At 32.6% G+C, this 18,687-nt stretch overlaps 1 protein-coding gene and 1 long non-coding RNA gene across 4 annotated transcripts in view; one reads left to right on the forward strand and one right to left on the reverse strand.

Annotated features, from left to right (window-relative positions):
* Nucleotides 1-5,963, reverse strand: part of LOC123720480 (octopamine receptor beta-1R-like) — a 51,746-nt gene extending 45,783 nt beyond the window's left edge. The window contains exon 1 of the mRNA XM_045677100.1: nt 5,840-5,963. The gene's annotated coding sequence lies outside the window, so the exon portion shown is untranslated. The remainder of the gene's footprint in view (nt 1-5,839) is intronic.
* Nucleotides 5,964-10,441: 4,478 nt separating this feature from the next.
* LOC123720383 lies at nt 10,442-14,344 on the forward strand. Of its 3 annotated transcripts, none has more exons than XR_006756055.1 (5): nt 10,442-10,584; nt 10,914-11,091; nt 11,510-11,668; nt 12,996-13,158; nt 13,979-14,344. It is a non-coding gene; the product is annotated as an uncharacterized LOC123720383 (long non-coding RNA). The 3 variants fall into 3 exon arrangements; XR_006756054.1 differs by having other exon boundaries at nt 10,914-11,079; XR_006756056.1 differs by having other exon boundaries at nt 10,914-11,079; nt 12,996-13,129.
* The last annotated feature ends 4,343 nt before the right edge of the window (nt 14,345-18,687 follow it).

Consider the following 18,687-nt stretch of genomic DNA (forward strand, 5'->3'; position numbering starts at 1 on the left):
TCCGCTCGTGGCTACGTGTCTTTTCAATCACTATATTGTTGGATACTTGACATTGTCCGGCTAAAGTATGAGTTTGGATTATGTTACGCACTTTAATTTTTATCAAACAAGCGCGGATTTAGAGTAGTTGTTAACTAAGGCTTTTAGTTACATCAACAGAATCAAATACCTTGTCGAACCGTAGCAGTGCGTGACATATAACCTATTGTAGCTGTCGTAGGGAAGCTGAGTCAGCGAATTATTAACAATATCGTAGCATCGTAATCTTGTTCTAATGGTATTGCTTGTAATAGCGAAATCATGTTTGAGAGATTAACATGGTATACATGAATTAAGTATTAAGTAAATATAGTCTTATACAATGTGCTTACACACTAAAATATACATATATATTATTACATTATATATATGTAACGTAAATGTAAACTAAACTTATTTTTTTATTTATTTATAGTCCTAGCCAAAAGGTACAAGTTTCACTGGGTTAAATATAACGAAACGAAATTATTGCTCATTTCGCTTGATGATCGATGAAAAGCGTCTCTAGACCAATCGCAGATACGCGAAAGGATCCCGATAGTTTGGTTCGTTCCGTTATTAGTACGAAACCGAAGTGTAGCCAACCAAAGTATTCCCTTTCATCTCAAAATTGCACACAGGATTTTACTGGTGGCTCATGCACAGTGGCACTCAAAGTTACTACTTGGACTGAAACAGACTACCTAAAAGCCTTTCACCATAGATTCAATCAAAAACTAAAATATATTTCAGTATACGAAGCATGATTTACTACTGGCTAGTTTTTGTAGATAAGAATATCCATTAAAATATAATGTACTGCAAAGAAAGTCAAAGGAGAACACAAAACAAAACACTATTATTATTAATATTATTAATATTCACGATATTATTAATATTCAATGACGATAATTCTAATCTCTCTTTTTATTTTTTTTTTCTAAGACTTATTTTTATTCAGTTGAGCCCTTATTTAATTACATACAAAACGTTTTACAAACACATTCACAATTTTAACAACAATAACTTGTTAATCATAACGGCAGCTGTGAGTGGCGGATTTCTAAATTTTCTCTACAATTGTCATATCCTAGATTATTTTTAGAATCAAACAATTTCATTTAAACACAACACAAACAAACACAAATTTTAAACACAAAATTATACACTAACCATCCAGTTCGCAGCCACGAGTAGTAAGACTGACATGTATAGGACGAAGAGGAGAGAGGAGGAAACACTTTCTGCAATTTCGCTCTTATTAAATCATAGAAAGATAGAAGTATTCAACAAGTTTTACACATATAAAACATCAGAATACCGTCATGTAGAAATCTTTTTGTTTTTTATGGGGTAGCAAAAAATCTGCTGTATTGAATTCAATTTTAAACATTATAAATTTTGTATTTAAACAGTTTTATAATAAATTAATTCCCAAAAGCCTATTTGACAGTATGGATTATAAAGTGGTATTGAAAGTAATTACTAATTAAAATTTAGATTTTTGAACATATTTACAGGCATTTGGCATACAGGTACGTTATAGACTTGTACGACGCCATTTTGAGAAGCTTTTCGGCGGTATATAAAATTACAAATGTTAATTTAAATTTTGAACAGAAATAACAATTTGAGTAGGTACTATACGTAAGTATCAAATAATCTGAAATGGATATTAAATCTTGTCAAATAGCATACACCTAGGTAACACTAAAAATTTCAATACTTTTATTAGGTATTTGTATCAAAGTAATCTTTTTTCCTTAGAAGTCTCTTCTATGGCATTTTCGTACGCCTTCACCGCATCTTCAGGGCTTGTAAAGCGAATACCTTGAATTTTATCTTTAGTTCTTGGGAATGAATGAAAGTCGCAGGGCGCCAGGTCAGGAGTGTATGGCGGATGACTCATTATCTCGACATCTGCTATAGTCCAATATTCAACAGTCCGTTTTGCGGAGTGCGCTGAAGCATCCTGCTTCGAGGGAGCTGCTGTCAAAGCAGTGACCTTTTCGACCAAAGAATGAAGCAATCATCTTTTTTCGTTGACTTCTTCCTTTCCTCACCTTAGTTGGCCGATCCTCGAAAGGAAACACCCACTGGGCTGATTGTCTTTTGGTTTCGGGTTCGTAGCAATATATCCAGTTTTCATCACACGTGACAATGTCAAATACAGCATCGTCACCGCCGTTAAACTTATCTAACATTTGGCGACACCATGCGAAGGTGTATCTGGTCGTCGGTTAAAGTATGGGGAATCCATACACAGCTTCCTGACGCCAAATTTCGATCTCGCGTTAGGTTCATTTTCATGTTAGTTTTAGATTTGCCGCCAATTCACAAAAACAAATGACAAATGAATGCAATATACTACATTAGGTTACCGAAGAGTTCTAAAATTGAAATTAAAAAAAAGTTTTAATTAGTAATGTTTCTAACTGGCCAATTCGAAATATTTTCAGTGTATAAATCAGCGTATAAATGTTCAGTGTCTATTCAAACAGCTACAATATTATGATATGAAAATTGTTATGTAGTCATACATGTGCAAGTAATGTCTATCACCGGTCAGTAGATGATTGATGTTCCATTCTCTAACAACTTCACTCGACTCCGAGGTGCCCTTTTTTTGTAGTGATATATTACACCTTCAACATAAGAACGCAAACCGCTGAGTGTTCTTACATAATTTTTATATAGTGGAAATAGTATGCTTGTTATGAACGGAATTAAATATCTACATAGTTATGTAATGTTACGAATGTATGCATATTGCACAAATTGTATATTGCCCGTACTATGAGACTAAGAATTGCGTCGCTAGTTTCGGATTATACGGGTAGAATATAACAGTGTGATCTGTTTTACAGATTCTAGAGTATATAGTATTTGACACTATACCAAATTTTTAATATCAACAACCGGCATTACTTATAAAAAGATAGAATAGATAATTAATGAGAGAGAATTGAGTGCATATCACTTTTACTGTTCTTTCTAAATTACTGCTAGAAATGACAAAAACTTGAAACGAAAATAACACTATACTATTATAGTTTAGATAGATTTATACGGGCCGCCCAAAACAGAAGGCAACGAAGAATCATTGTAGAGTCGAAAGAAACTTGAATGAAGTCAAAGGAACTGTCCAAGACCGTTGAGGCTGGGGTTCTACTGTATTCCCCCTCCCGATGTGGGATATAGGACCTTAAGTCAAATAGATTTAAATGAATGTTTTCTTGTAGATATGTAGTGAATCCAGAAGAGCCTTGTTACAAAATAAAGATGTAGATTTTATATCCTCAATCAAAATAATGCTCTGTTTGTAGAACATGTGTAGGGTAAAAAGGTTTGGGCTTAGCGATAACGCCTTTTGTAAGCCTCGCAGCCCGTTAAGGAAGTAGTAACGGTAATGGTTAAGGAAGGGATATGAGCAAAAACGATCACAGTATGAAGACGTAACAAGCTCGTTTAGTATGAGGATAAAAGTATTAATCTATTTTGTGTCTACGATTCCTAATCGTGAGATAATGAAAGTTTAGCCTATTTATATGAAACTAGCTATCAGATGTCATATATTCATTGTATTCATTATACATCTTAGAAAACTATAACATCTGAAAATACATCTAGAACACACAAAAAAGCCAACAAAATTAGTCCATCCGTTTATGAGGAGTTTAATTGCACACATACGTACAAAAGATTAATGAATACGAACAATTGTCTTAACAAAGATTTGTATAGTTGTCGCTTTTGGCGTTTTCTGGCTGACAAATATGTAATAACTCATACTTATATTAATCCTATAAGCTAGTATATTTTTCCACGGCCAAGTATGTATCGATGTACCCATAAAACGAATTTTTAAATATATTTAATAATCTACTATTAAATACAGCTTAATGAAGAACTCTGTTCCACTGTATAAGCCACAAGTATTTAAAATAATCAAATCGTAATTTATACCAAAAGACGTTTACGGAAAAACCTTAATCTGCGTAAATATTTACTATTAGTAAGATAGAAATTCCTCCAGTGGGATTATAATATCTAAGCGATAAGCTTAAATGATAATTTTTTATAATATAGATGATAGAAATGTGACGTTTATTATTTTATGCCAATTGTAGCTAGGCAGACATTATCTCCATCTAATCATCTCTTCATTCTTCCTTTATAATATTTAAAGTAAATTCAGCACCGGTTCTTCTTAAAAACGATACTAAAACCTGTATATTACAGGCAACATTCCCTTTCTCACTATGCAACTATATAATGTTGCACACTATTAAAAAAACAATAAGGTAAATCTCTTAAAACACGGCTTTATTAATAAACTGGCGTTATAAATTAAATTTTACACTCTTGCACTTTTCTACAATTCTTTTTTGTACTATTTTCTTTAATGGGGGTTAGCCTGAAGATATTTTTGTTTTAATGTTACTATTATTATTTAATACTCGTGCAATACACTGCAAATAAATAAACATCGCTTGGTTAAGTATTTATATACTAATAGTTAACCTTAATTCAAACAATTGTTATCTGTGTGTCGGTGCCGACAAAGAATAATACTGTTAATTAGAGTCAGTTAAAATAGAAGTACATTTGTACTAAATCAAATTCCTAACAAACAAACACCCCCTCAGTTGCTCTTGAAACTCTTGATTTTTTTTTATTAAAAACTTGTAGTTACACTAAGAGGTAAAACAAGACAAAACCTACACTAATCCTATGTTATATATAGATATCCCTCTTAATCTTACTGTAACAGTTTGTGAAATTATTGGCTACATTACCTTATTATCTACGAATAATAACAAAGTTTTATTGAATAATAATCCAAATTATTTCCCTATTCAATATGTTAATGTAACATTACCCTGTCAATGTGAGACTGGCCGAGAAAAATGTATAGTATTTAATTTTTAAAGACTTCTTAAGTAAGAAAGGTACGAAATATACATTTGGTTTATTCATGATTGAATTAGCTTTGTGACAGTTACAAGTTACAGGTATACCTTAATTACGTTTAACTAAACGAAACTTTAAATTACTTTGTAATTAGAATCAACGCATGAGCAACGCGTGACATGTTGATTAACTCCTGGACTATGAATAATACCGAAGTCTTTATTTGTGTAGAAAAGGACCATGTTGAAAATGGAGTTCTGTGCAAGAGCCAAGAAATCTTAGAAATATCTGCCAGAAAAACCCTTGCAAACTTTTTCTATTTGTCTTTTTCTTCGAAATTCTGTTGTTTTATTATACTCGTAATACTTATAATTATAGCTTAGTTTTTAATACAAGTTGTCATTAAAATAATAGTATTTTAAAACATTTCTATTTAGTTTACGAAAAAAGGAATGTGTTACGAATAACGTGGTATAAAAGGTTCTTTTTTAAATATATTAAACAGAAAATTTCTATACGCAATAATGACTAATCTACATATAGAATAACTGTATTGAAAATTTGAAAAGTGGCAAAAGAAAGTACTAAATTAAATTTTATTGTACAGCTTCGTTTACAGGATTTATTCTTTTCAGTTTCATAATATGATAATTAACAATATTCAAATTCTAAAGAGGAAATAAAATACGAAGTGTCAACGTTAGAATTTAAATTCTTCGTACTGAAACAGTAGGTCGAATTACCTTTTTTATAAATAAACGAATACAAAAGAAAAATTGCAGGCATAAGTATGCTACAAGTTGCTATTTCTCATAGCCTTGTATGTGGATTTATGAAGTATACAATAAGTGCACTTAATCTTTTCAAAGATATTCAGCCTTTTTAAATATAAGGGTTGCGTACTTACAATATGTAATATTATATTTTCTAATAATTTCCCTCCAAAATTTCACTTCACTCACTACACACAGTCCACGGAGTATCAACACGTGTTTTTTCACAGATTATGTTTTATGAAGCGTGTGCTCCTTTCGCTAGTAAAATGTAGACTGCGGCGAAGCCCAGCGAAACATCAGAGTGGAGCGCAGGGTCGCCCGATGTACAGCTATGGTGCAATCAAGTTTATTCATTTTGCCACTTCGATTTTAATACCAGGAAGAAAATATTTTTTTTATTATTTCATTTATATCTTTTAATTATTATTCAATTTATTAAATATATTCAGATATTACTATTATTATATGGAACAATGTTGTTTTATCTTATTTATTTATTTCTAAAGTACAAGATATAAAATTAATTTAAATTATTATTTAATTGTTGGATATGTACAAAATGATGGTAGTAAAAATATAACTCTGCCTTTCGGGGTCAAAGCTTCATAAAGAACTTTGAGCTACGCCCGTAGCTGGTAACAGTGCTACGCTCACCTAGTTAAGAGCGTAACTGAGTGGTACACGCACCTGGCGTAGCAAAGGGAAAGCTTGTTTTCCGCGGATATTTATTTTCCTTCCCATTACTTTTTATTTTACCGTAAATATTATATTTACTTTAATTACTTAAATAGATTTTACAATATATAAATATAATCGTGTGAAGTGAATAGACAAGTACTATATAAACAAGAACGTTCCTTTTTTACATTCCTAAAATAATTGGCATAACAAATAAGTTTTCATTAATCGTAGTATTATTTAGGGCAACAAAATAAACAAAGCAGAGAAACGTAAATATATTATAATATATTTCAATTATTAAGCTGATATCGTGAAGTTTTAAGTGAGAGAGAGGTTTAAATTTACTTCTGGATTGAACTTTTTGCATAAAATGTTAGATTTTTTTATGGGGTCCAAGACAAAATGATAGAACTATCTATTTTTATTTAATAAAGACATTTTTTTAGGAAGGGTCCTGGTAACCTTTACTATATGTGGAAATGGGTATGATCATTGATATGATTCAAACACATAGAAAGAAAAATACATACTTTGGCAACTGGGATTCCCAATTCAGAATCACACAAACTAAGTATTCAGTATCGCACGCTTAACCACAATGTTTCTTGTAACAAAAACAGGTTACAAATATTAGTCTATATATGGCATGAATGCAGTTCTAATGAGATGTCAATATTTAATGAAGCGTTATGATCTCTGTTGCTCAGTAATTTCTCAAAAGCAATTTTGAAACATTATATATGCCTCCTACATTGGGTATATTTCATAATCGGCTATATAGGCTAGCCGTGACTCATGAAATGATCAGTGATGTTGCTATGCAAGGCAATTAATGGAGTCTGAATAGATTGTATATCAAACTAATTTCATATTCGAATCGATTTTGCAATTCAATGCAAGAATATATGTATGTCAAGGAATGCTCGGATTTTCAGGAAAGTTCTGATCGAGTCAATTGACCATTGATTTTTATTGTTCTTTTGATTAATAATTGAGATTCCTTCATTCATTCATGAAATCCATTTAAGATTCGTAATTTATTTTGATAAAATTTGTTTTGTTATTTAATTTGCGCCATCTTGACATTGTAAAGTGCGTTCAGTGAACGCAGGTCAGTGTTGATTGAGTATAAGTGAACCATTGTGGTGATCAGATGTTGTGCCGAGTTGGGTCTACATGAATTGTGGTTAAACGTCATTAAAAGTGACATCGGTGCCTTGAACTCACTATTCGTTATCATATAAGCTGTTATTGTAGTATTAAAAGGTATCTATCTGAATTAAATACTGTACGATAATTATTCGTGTCTTTGCTCGCACTTCATCCACATGTCGCCCACTAAGCCCGCTAATCGAGGCAGTGACAATATTTATAATTATTTTTTTAACGTAAATTTAAGTCATGTCTAAGTATAAACAAAAACTATAGAATATATAGTGAAAGATAAACCGGAAACTAGGAAAGCGAAGAAATGAAAAACGATATAATAAAATTGTAGTAAGATAAATAAAGGAAACACAATCTAAAAAAAATATTTAAATCATAACGTAATATAGCAAGAAAGTATAATGTTTTTTTTCTGGCATTTATACCTAAATTCTTTCCCGCTCTACGCCCTTGAATTGCGAACTGGTAGTAAATGAAAACTTAGAATCAATTTAACATCATTTTGTTCACTATTATAAATGTACTTGGTTACCAATAAGAATAAAGTTCTTTTGAGTTGAGACTGTGAAGGATTACAGAGAGAGGAAAACGGTATGCATGCATTAGACCCAAAACGTCTATGAAATAATACACGATAACGAAACTGATTCAGAAATCTGACGCCCAGACGTAAAAAGTTGTAGCGCAATTGTTTTTAAGACTATTTACTACTACTAAGTAACTTTAATGTTTTATTTATAAATGTAATTTAATAAATATTATAAACGTAATTTACACGTGACCTATGTTCAAAAATGCAGAACTAGACCTTTAAATATTCAAAGCATTAAGCCAATTCTGTACTAGAAACTGTCTGAGCTGATATTACTTGAGACAAGACTAATGACCTCTCGCTCCCAGGTCTACATTTTGTATGAAACACTATAATGTGTAGCTAAGCACTTATGTCAACTTATGTCGTTGGGCTATTGAACATTTGATCACTCTAACTAATGAAAGTGATAAGAAATCGACCATAGTCGTGGTATGACTGGGACAAATCAAAGGGGACTTTTAAAACACTGGGACAATTAAAAAGTGCAAGCGATAATGTTACCAAACATAATGAAGTGATGAATTGTACGATTGTAATACACGACCAGTACAATATTTACGAAATAATATATTTATTTGTATATGATTGTACGAGTTCAGTGTTTAACATGAATAGTTATTGTTAGTCATGTTTGTATAGGGTTATTGGTAATTCGCGGTAGTCCCGTTAAGAGGTCATAGACTAATTGGAATAATTTTAACCGTATTATGCAAATGCAAAAATCGATGATATGTGTCAGATAGAACGCTGATCAATGAAATAAAAATGATTATCGAAACGGATGCAATTTGTCTAAGACCCGTTTAATAAAAAGAAAAAATAGCTTTATATTGATTGCTTTTTAATTAAACTTTTGATGTTTCATTTTTGACTTAATTTGATCAATTGTTCTCTACTGTAAAATAATGTATAAGAACCCAATAACGATAGTGCAATACCAAAAGAAACAAAGTGTTTTATTTTAGAATAAAGTCAGTTTTAGGCCGGGTAATAACACTAACTGTTTATTGTAGAAGCATTATAGTTACCTACATTAGTGTATAGTGAAGTATAAAATTAACTTAAATATCTGTGTATCTTGAAAATTTATATTGATGCGACGTAAAGATGTCGTAACTAGTTGGAATAAGCCACTAGTGTCAGGGTAAACAACTGTACTGTATATCTTGTTCCTAGAATAAAGATAACTTTATTCATACAAGCTCATTGTGTGCAGGAGCAGAATAAAGAATAAAGTTAATGTTACAGTAAAACGTAACAATAGTTTACCCAACCACACTCATGCTAGGGTTGGCAATTTTTATATGAATATTTCGTCTATTACATGGTATACATAAAGAATCCTATCATTGTCTTATTACACGTCATTGATAATGCACATAATATTTGTTATATACTTTAGTAAAATAATACAAGTTATATTTGACGTAAATAAAAATACTTGTATTTCACATAAAATCATTTATGTAATTTATAAACGTTAACTTTTTGCACGTGCAAAAAGCAATACTAAAAAAATCAACTTCAGACTTAATTATCATACCAAACTTCACCTTAACTTCCACCTCCGTACATTGAGGCAAACGGTGGAGTTACTCTTTATTGGATGTTCTGAGGGCTTATCTAACACTATTCGGTTCTTCATTTTTGTGAATAGAAGTACCTCCTGCTTCTCCGCACCACTATGGCGTTCTACATAAGAAAAAAATGCACTTACTATGTAAAAGCTATTAATCACCTACAACTTCCACCAAGTAGATAAATGTAATAAAATATAACTAATTGCAAGGTAACTTCAATAAAATATAGTTTTTGAATTTTGGCAGCCCTAAAGTTTTGCAACTAGGTCGAAAGCTGGAGTATCACCTTCCTATATCCGCACTACAGGTTTTAGTACTAACTGGCCACTCAAGTAAATGTACTTTATAAGGTTAAGTGAAAAAGTCTCTTTTTCATTAACATACGAATATTCTTGTATAATATTTCATATTATCAGTGTAGCGGCTAAGCTTGTCAACGTAATTACATTTATTTATAAAGAAGAGTACCGTGGAGTAAGAGAGTAGAGTGGATAATTTTTGGTATTTCCTAATTAATCCATAAATGAAATATAAACAACGTTGACTGTCGATTATGGTATCTATAGTGTATAGCTGTATATAGTCTATCTACCAATCATATTTTTTTACTGTCATGACATAGTACAATACATCTATATCTGTGCCGAATTTTATTCATATTTTTACTACGCAGGTTTTTACCTATATTTGTAAAACATTTGTCACATTATTTGTGTTTATGAATGTTATTATTTATTATTGTATCGCAGTATCAACGTGATATATCAATGAATTGGTTAAAACATGCCTTCACTTTGTAAAAAAATACAAACGTGAGAAAATTATTCATAATTGTTGCATAAAAATAGCATAGGTAAAGGTGTATTTTAGTCTTAAAACAACGATTATATTTTACATATATATATATATATATATATTATTCATAACAATCTCTGTAAATCAATAAGTTATCGACACTTAATTAATGATTACTATGTTGCGATTAAAACTATTATGATATTTAAAACAAGGCCTTATCTATAAGCAGGTAATATCCTAATTGATTCGCCAATTGGGTACACCCAGTAACAGCTTATAAAAATCACACAATATAAAATTTATGAAACAGATCCCGAAATGTGTCAGGCCAATGGCCTGTTAGATGTGTCGGGAATCAAACATTTCGCTAATTAACTTTTTCAGTCTTAAATTCTGCAAATGCCCAGAACCAAGCGTCTTCGATAATCTACCAACAGAAGTTTTGCCATCTTATCGTCCTTCGCCTCTGGACAAACTTGGCTTCTGTTTCAAGTGCTGCTGGGTGGTGCCATTACGACTTGCCGCTATCATCATTTGCTTTATATTGTTGGTTTGTACACAGGTTGTTCTTTTGTTGTAAAGGTTGTTTAATGCTCGCTGCTAATCCATATATAAAAGATAATAAACAAAGAAAGAAATCTTTGCGTTTCCATCCATTATATTTAATCTATAAGCCTAGAACCTGTTTGTAGGCTTTTCATATAATATTAGTAATCTGCTCTTGCGTACTTTTCATTTTAAACGCTGCTTGTGTAAATTTAAAAAAAATATAGACTCAAAATAATATTCATTTTGCATTAGCATTTAATATTTATATAATAAAAACCTTCATTTGACCCAGAATAAAACATGAACGGATATGTATTTATGGAAATAAGTATTCATCTGCTTCAGAAAAGTAACAGGGCAATACTACCTCGTCAAACTAATAAATAAAATAAAATAAACGTTATAAAGTACAATATTTTCTGTTCTTCTAGATGTGGAGTATTTTGCAAGTAGTGGGTGTGGAAAAGACAACTGCGTCTCTCATAACTGACGAAGATAGCAATGTGTTTTATTTTATTAAAATAACACTTGTGTGGCTCGCTACTGTGTTTATAATGGCGTGTGGAGTCTTACTTGTTGGTATAATTCTCGTAAGACCATATTTTATTTTATTCTAGGATTGTATAATCCAAAATGTAATCTTTTGTCGTTTCAACTAGAACAGAAATTGTGTCATTAGCTTCTATGTTTATTCCAACCTAAAACGTCATGTAATTATCCAAAAAAAGAAAATTAAAGTAACAGACAAATCAATGCTACGGAAAACCCGTAACTCATGTGGTAATTACGGCATCGCCGCAAACGTAATATGCCATGCCGGATGCTGGATACATTTCATTTATTCAGAATCGAGACCCAAACAATTATGTTATATTAACATGTACGTTAATTAGGTATTAGTTGGATGATATTCGAACGAATTACTGGCAGCCAGATCTTAAATAATATTGTTTTTAATGTGTTTTATTCTTTTCATTCATGTCATGTATCAACACTAAGATAACAAAGACAAGATTTAATGCATATTAAGTTCACATTATAAAAAATATAAACTCTTATTAATACCTTAAAATGTGAAACTTAACTATAGATATGAATAAATCGTTGACTTTATTGTAATAACTTTGTATTATATTTAGTTACTATACAAAAGCTATGTTTACTGTAAAAAACGTATACAGCAGAAATCAATATATCACTTTAATATGATGATGCTTCCACGCGGAGAGCCTTCAAAAGGTTCATTAAAATTGTATTCGGGAACTCACGTCGGCCCGCTATTAATTATTATTGACGTTATTGCATTTCGCTACCAAACTGACACTAATTGCTGCGCCCGCAAATAAACCTTGACCTTTTCTACTTCTTTGTATCAGTCTGTCAATAATAAATGAATATTGTACGGTGTAATGTTTGTATGCTGCAGCGGGGATATATGCGCACGCCCTATCAATGATCTTGGACACACGAAAATCCTCTTAAAGCTTTTATGTCACAATCAATACGCTATTGAGTCACTGTCTGTAATGTCTTAAGTTAGATTACATTCTTAAAAAAATCTGATGTGCTTTCTCCAAATTCGGTATAGTTTTTTAAAGTGTTATCTAGGAACAATAAATAATTATAGAAAAATAATTTAAAAGGTATTTCAGGTGACTATATCCTGATCGTGTTTATGATTTATGATATCTATAATTTTGTCGCGCCTAGTCCAGGCACATTTTCAATTACTTATAATAATATGATGCTGTCTTCGCAAAGAATCTTGATTTTTAAACGTCTCTTTTAGGTTTCATTTATTTCAAAATGATTGCATAACAATCACTATTATTGTCTTACTTTTCTCCAACTGTACCAATGTTGATAGATTTATTAAAGATACTTGAAGAATAGCATTAAAGCTTATCCTTTTTTCAGTCAAATCACAAACTTGTCAATGTCTTCATGTGGTACACTGTAATATATACTATGCTACAATGTGTGTTGTCTCTTACTGCATTTGGCCTTCACGTTATGCGAACTGGAAAGACATCGGGAAGACTTGTTGTGCGGTTGGTACTTAGCATTCTGTGGAATTGTTGTAAGTTGTTTCATTACCTATACCAATTTCCTTCCTGAAAGTGAAAATTAGAATAAGTAATTAATGTTAAACCAGTTTTTTTTTATGTAATAAATATCATATTATGTCAAAGACTCGGGCTCAACCGATTCTTAACTTAATTGCTGGGTGGACCTGGGTATCCGGAAGCTATATCCAGGATGCTCCCTTATCTCGATAAAATACTATGCGCAGGTTCGGCTGTCACGTGTCAGTATAGTAAAAAAAGCAATCCAAGGTTCGATCAAACTAAGGCCAATGTCAGGCCATGCTAACGAAAATGCGGTGCGGTATGTGGTCTATAGTTAGTGCGCACGCGATAACGGTTAAAATTTAACTACTCATCCTTGCGCCATTTCTGGTTCGTGTGTCAAACTCAAAATCCACAATTGTCATCCTTCTTTGACTGACATCGATTTAGCACATACAATTGCTATAAAAATCTTAAATATTACATTAACATCAGCTAATGTATTGACAAGACGAGACAACAAGACAAGATGGCGTTAATCTTTATTTAAATTTGTGTAAATGATTGGATTGATCATTTACACAAATTTTAATAAAGATTAACGCCATCTTGTCTTGTCTTGGATTGGATTGATATGGATTTGCGGAAGAGGTAAGCACTTCAACCGAACGATTTTTAATGGCAGTATAAATAATGTAATAAATTCGCCATTAATATTAATTGTCGCGTATTAAGATAGCTTTTTAATTATAAAACAAGCTAAAAAGTTCAAATTACAAGGTAAGATATGATATGAAATGGAGGTTTATACTTTTTTTTACATAATTTCAGTGATATTTTATTTCCTGAAAGTTATAAACAGTTACAAGATGTTGATTTGGATGCCGTAACATAAAACAGACTTGGTGTAATTATATTATGGGACCCGGCCTTTCTTCGTCCTGGTGTCAGCGAAACCATTACGATAACTCATTTTATTTTTTAATGGCAATTATATTTATGTTTTACATAGAAAATACTCCTGCTTCGGTGTTTTCTTTTTAGTAGGTTTTTTAACTTGTATGATTAATACTATGATTTATTTTCCTACTCAACATCCTGCATATTTATTGATTATGAGAATTGTATAATCTACAGATAATGTCAATATAATTTGAAGCTTCAATAGGTCCTAGAAGTGAAAGGCTTACTTTTAGTCTATTAAATAATTTTATTTACTCAGTTAATACAATTTTATGTGATCAAATTGAAATAAACTTAATGTTCACAAACTTTGTTGTTTACCTACTTGACACTGGCATTTTAGTTATAAGGAAAAGCCCGGGGGTGGATACAAGTTTTTACGCTGCGACATTTCTACTTATAAATATGTTTTATCATTATATTAAGAGTCTACAATATTATGATTAAACAAACAAGTAATTTAAGCGAAACAAAATTGAGGATATACAGACAATAATGTGGATGCACCCTTTCAAAGAAGGCTGTAGATTGCTTAAAATGACACGTTCAGACAGTTAATTGATTATCCCTCAAGTGCACATAAAGATGTCACGCGAACACTTCCTTACAAAATCAAGTTGATCTATTGTCATTGTCAAATAGTTTATAGCACGTATGTAGTGTGGACTCAGTTTTCGCACTTAGACGCCCATTTGGTCCGTCGTGTGGTTAATTCACAAGTTAGGTAAGTATTGTTAAGACCAGAAGCTCAGAAGTTTTCTGGGCTTCGCAGGCTTTACGGAGTAACCTCTCGGAGATTTCTATTCGTTGGTAAGCTACAGCCACGCATTCTATGACTACGTTGCTGAGGGGACAGTGGCCCATAAGTGTATTATTATTTTGAGATTAATTCTGTTGAGGCTTAGAAGTCACTTTGTCTCTAGCGGGTTTAAAGGTGGTAGTGCCGTTTTGGACTGTATGCAGTTCGCTTTTTGCACAGATGCGTTTGCAACGGTGATTTTAGAGTTGGGCCATTGGCGAATCCAGTTCGCACTTGCGAGAAGGGCAAGGAATGGAGCATCATTCGGGATCCTCTATTTGGAAGCTCGTCAGTAGCATTATTGCCGAGAGTCCACTATGTCCTTTTATCCTGTAACTGTAGAGAGATGCAGCTCGTACTCATGTTTCCGCACGGCACAAGGAATTACAGTGTTACTCGCACGAGACGGTCATGCGAACTTACCGCGAGTCCCATACCACACTGAGTGTAAGTATTTTGTCTTATGCCAAATCGGTTCGATAAGAAATCAATCTAGACGTACATAATCTAAATTAAATAGAGTGTTACTGCTTTTGCGACATTAAAACAACACCAAACTTTAAGGTACTGTAATTAACTAACATCCTAGTGATGACAAGTCATATAAATGTATTTTAATGAAACATGTGTAGAGTCCCTCGAACTGAAAGTTTCCTGACTGACTCCATATGTCGGAGGAAGTGATGCCGGCTGGGGGCGACAAACTTCATTTAAGTTCACGTGGAGCTACTAACAAAACCAATACGGTAATTAGATAAATTGATAAGGTTTATAACAAAAGCTTTTCTTTTGGTTATTCAGGAAAATAGAACCCGACTCCACTTTTCGTTATCATACTTTTCGATGTTAATTGGTAAATGTTTGTTTAGTGTTAGGTTATGTACAATATATTTAGATACTGGTGAAGGTTTAGATATTCTTAAACAGGTAAGTTTAAGAATATCTAAATTGTTTTATATTTCATTTCTATAATTTCAACATAATAGTTTCTCATTGACATTTCATCAACAAAGTTTCTCATTTATACTTTTTTTTTAATATTTACTTTCGCGACATGCTTAAAGAAACGAGTTGAACATTTTCTCTGGCATTCAGAGTGTGTGTATGGGCGGCGGTCTATATCACTTAACTTCAGATGAGCTTACAGATCGTATGCTCGTTTGCCCTCTGTTCTATAATATATTTTATCTTTATCTTATATTTCCGGAGGCAGTATGAGTAATGATCAGACAGTAAAGAAAGGAGAAATAATACTGGCATTCGGCTCCATAGCTTTTGTAGTTGCTTTGCCCTAAAGTATTTTCGTCGTAACAACTATATTGTATTAGCTTCAGTTCGCTCGCGAAATTAATCTCATTTATTATTCCACAATATTCACTCTACCTTTACTCTGTTGTGACTTTCTTGGTAAAGACTTTCAATGATGCGGAAAATAAGGTTTTTCCATTCAACTTTCTTTTAGTTTCATAGAATCAAATACAGAGAACTGATTTCAACTGTATTAGTCTAATTCTAAGGTGAAATTACATTGTATATTAGCTTAAGCACTCGTTTGTTTCTTACTGTCAAATTATGGTGGTTACTCTTAACCACCACAGAACATTTAAGTGAACATAGAGAACAGCTAGAGAGCTGTGGTAGAAAGATGCATGGTGTAGGCTCTTAAATAAACGACATAGTATAGGTGTGGGTTTCAGATTTCTTCAGTGTTTCGTGATCGTTTGTTTTTTCTAATAGGAAAGTAGGTGTTACCCATCACGATGTTGTCCTGAAGCGTATGACCGAGTGTTAAATGAATACATAAGCAGAAAACCTATTGGTACACATTGGTAGGGATTGAACCTACGATCTTAAGGAAGACGTAGTTCAGTAGCACGGTGAAACCACTAGGCCAACGCTGCTTTTATTAGCTTAAGTTAGGTTCCGTTTTGATTATATTTTCGTAGAAGCGATTCTACGAAAATATAATAAGTCATCTATAGGTTTTTTTTAATCACAGACCAACATTTAAAAAATGCATGTTCATGCAACCAACAAGTCCGGGTTCGCAGGTATCAATGGGGGTCCTACAAGACTCAATTCTCGGGCCTTCCTTATTTCTGATTCACCGACCGATTTGAACGACCTCCCATTCTTTGTCAACGGAGTTCTTGAGATGGTATTGTTTGCTGACACTTCACTTCTATTTAAAGTGAACAGGAAAAACGTATTATGGGACGCTGTAAACGATTCTTTCTCTCGTAAAATTAATTTAAATTAATGTAAATAACTTACGTATTAGATTTACAAATACTAGCGTATAGCCAGATATTGGTAACCTGAAAGTTAAAGACAGTGAACTGACATTGTTAACAAAACTGTATTTCTAACAATTGGTAGTTAACTCCAGTGGGGCCCACACATAGAGACTCTTTCAAATAGGCTGAGCTCTACAGCATCTGCACTATACAGTAAAGAAAATCCAACAGTTTAGTGACAAGGTTAAGGACAAGGCTAAAATTGTGTATCATAGCTACTTTCACAGCGTTATTCGTACGGTATTCTACTATGGGGTGCTGCTACATAGGTTTCATTTGCAAAAATAACCTGCCTTAGTCCCTCAATATTTTTCCTCGTTTTAATATATTCAGTTATATTTACAAAACATTTGAGTTTTTTCCTTAACAAACACCAAAAATTTGTCGAAACATATGCCGTGGTATTTGCATATGGGTCATTTCTTTGAAAAATGTGAGATTTGCGAGAAAAATAAAGGGCTGTGTAGTCACGAACACAAGACTTTGCTCGTTTCACTAATGACGAGTCGTTTATGGTATAGTGAATTTCGTGCGTAACGGTTGAAAATTATTGTGAAGAAGTAGGTATTTCTCACACCATATTTTAGACATATATAAGTTACACACCTGGACTTTAATCGTCGCAATGGTTTAGTAGGCAAAAATCGTAATACGTCCTGAGTTAGACTTCCAGGATCAAAATATTTGTTTTGGGTTTGATGACACGGGCTTAACCATAATACCAAAATAATCAGTAAATCAGTTATGTTTGTGTTTGCCGCATGACTACACATACATACACTACAGTATTTATTACTGTATGTTATATAGTCATATAGAGCAGTGTTGGCCTAGTGGCTTCAGCGTGCGATGCTCATCCCTGAGCTCGTATTTTATTTCTATCGGATTTTATTTCTATGTGCGCATTAAACATTAGCTCGAACGTAGAAGGAAAACATCGTGAGAAGGCTTAGACACAAAAAGTCGACGGCGTGCGTCAGGCACATAAGGCTGATCACCTACTTGCCTATTCGATTTACAAATAATCATAAAACAGATCCAGAAATCTGACGCCCAGACCTGTAAGGGTTGTAGTGCCGTTGATAATAATAATATTATATAGTCGCAGCCCGAGTACAGAATCAAAAAAATCTTCAAGATCTTGCGTATTTTTAACCCCTGAATACAATAATTATTGTATTGTTATTCGTAAATGCCTCCTCACTTTAGTTACTTTCAGTTGTGTTTTGGCCTCATTGACGTGTCTAAAAATATCACAAGCCTAAAATGTTATTTTACGTCGAGCCGGTAATTATATTAACTGTGCAGCCATCGCTAGCTACTGCTCGGAGCGACGGATTAGCCATTTTGCAATACTACTAATGACGTATATGGCATTTTGGTCATGTTTATATATGTGTAATGTGTTAATAATTGGTATTCGCATGTAGGATTTAGGAGACTTTCCGTTGACACAAAATCTTCTCTTATCAGAGAAATTT

This window comes from Pieris brassicae, chromosome 2 (genome assembly GCF_905147105.1).
Source record: "Pieris brassicae chromosome 2, ilPieBrab1.1, whole genome shotgun sequence".
Classification (NCBI taxonomy): domain Eukaryota; kingdom Metazoa; phylum Arthropoda; class Insecta; order Lepidoptera; family Pieridae; genus Pieris; species Pieris brassicae.